This window comes from Cynocephalus volans, chromosome 14 (genome assembly GCF_027409185.1).
Source record: "Cynocephalus volans isolate mCynVol1 chromosome 14, mCynVol1.pri, whole genome shotgun sequence".
Taxonomy (NCBI): Eukaryota; Metazoa; Chordata; class Mammalia; order Dermoptera; family Cynocephalidae; genus Cynocephalus; species Cynocephalus volans.
Window position 1 is genome coordinate 16,402,940 of NC_084473.1, and position 2,028 is coordinate 16,404,967.

At 45.1% G+C, this 2,028-nt stretch overlaps 1 pseudogene; it reads right to left on the reverse strand.

Moving 5' to 3' along the window:
• Nucleotides 1-489: 489 nt before the first annotated feature.
• LOC134362395 (keratin, type I cytoskeletal 18-like) lies at nt 490-1,803 on the reverse strand (annotated as a pseudogene).
• Between the last annotated feature and the right edge of the window lie 225 nt (nt 1,804-2,028).

Sequence of the window (2,028 nt, forward strand, 5' to 3'; positions counted from 1 at the left end):
TATTTTCTGGCTATAATGTAATAAAATTTGAAAATACATCAAAAGGACAAGTTAGACTAAAAATGTATTGCCTTCAAATTTAAAAATTTTATAAGACACAGTTCTTATGCTTCTGTACACTTTTCTGTATGCTAGCCTGCCTTCAATAAAACTACATTAAAGATTTTAAATTTTGCATTACAGGAAAAATAAAAATGTCTATTTAGAAATAAATTACAATGAGTGTACTACATATTAAAAGCTATAGAATGTTGGCATATGCATAGGTAGTCTTACTTTCACATGAGAAAAAAGAAAGACTGAGAATGAAAGAAGTAAGCATATAATATAAAAAGGTAGTAAAAAAAAATCAAAATAAACCAAAGAAAAAAGAATATTATGACAGGTAAAAGCAAAAAAAAAAAAAAAAGAGTTTTTAAAAGGAAAAAAAAGAAAGTGATTTTTTTTTTTGACCTCTGAAACTTTTATTGGTACCCTGCTTCTGTTGCCTCAATGCCTCAGAACTTTGGTGTCACTGGTCTCAGACACCACTTTGCCATCCACCATCCTGTGGGTGGTGTCTTTTGGATGGTTTGCATCGAGTTGCTGCTGTTGAGGGCGTCAGTGGGACTGAAGTCCTCCCCATCTTCCAGCAGGCGGTGGTAGGTGGCGATCTCAGCCTCCAGCTTGACCTTGCTGTTCAGTAGGGCTTCGTACTCCTGGGCCTGGAGCTGTCCCTCTGCCTGGGTCTATGCCAGCTCTCACTCCAAGTGCAGCAGGAGCCCATTGAGCTGCTCTAACTGCACGGCATAGCGGGTCTCTGCTCCCTCAGACTGGTCTCCGAACTGGCCTTCAGATTTCTCAATGAGTCCAGGTCGATCTCCAAGGACTGGATCGTATGTCTCAGCTCCTTAAGCCTCATCTCAGCATCTCCAGTCTCAGCAGACTGCGAGGTGATCACTATGGTATGCTCCTCAGTCAGTGTGGGCCAGTACTTGTCTAGTTCCTCTTGGTTCTTCTGAGCCAGTTGGTCATACCGGGCCCGGATGTCTGCCAAGATCTTGCTGAGGTCTTGAGATTGGGGGGCATCTACTTCCATGACCAATCCAGAGTTGAAAATCGGGGCTTGTAGGCCTTTTACTTCCTCTTCATGGTTCTTTTTCATGAAGAGCAGCCCCTCCTTGAGACCCTTAATCTCTGTCTCTAGCTGCAACCGGGTGACATTGGTGTCATCAGTGACCTGGCGGAGCCCATGGATGTCGCTTTCCACAGACTGGCGCATGGCCAGCTCTATCTCGTACTTGAATTTAGAGTCATCAGCAGCAAGACGGGCATTGTCAATCTGCAGAACAATGTGGGAATTGTCCATGGAATTTGCAAAGATCTGAACTCTCAGGTCCTCGATGGTCTTGAAGTAATTCCCCCAGTTTCTGACCTGGGTCCCTTCTTCTCCAGGTGTTACCTAATTTTGCTATCCAGCTTCCAATTTTCATTCTCCAGGCTCTTTGCTCTGTCCAGATAGGAGGCCAGGCGGTCGTTCAGGTCTTGCATGGTCTCCTTCTCACCCTGGATGTTCCCTATTCCCGCCAGGCCCCCAGCCATCCCTCCGGCCAAGCTCTCAGACCCCCAGCCTCCCCAGAAGTTGGTGGAGCAGGACACGGAGATGCGGGAGCCCGAGCCCCCAGCGCCTGCATAGACGCTGGCCATGCTGCTGGCCGGCCGGGCCCGGTGGCTGGACCCCTGGACGGAGCCCAGGGGCAGGTAGCTGGTGGAGAAGGTGGTGGAGCAGGTGGAAAAGCTCATGCTGTCTGGGGAGGAAAGCGAGAGGCCAGACTCAGGTTCAGACCGTGGGAAGGTCTAAAGTGATTTTTTTTAAAAAAATGAATAAAATAGAAAATCAATCCAAAAAATAGACACTAGAAAAAATGAAATAAAAATAATAAAGAACTAAATGTTTTTTTTTTATAAAAGTTGAAAAACCAGAAAAAAATGGATTATTTTTCTAGTAACATGTAATTTAGCAGCATTGAATCAATAACAGGTAGCACA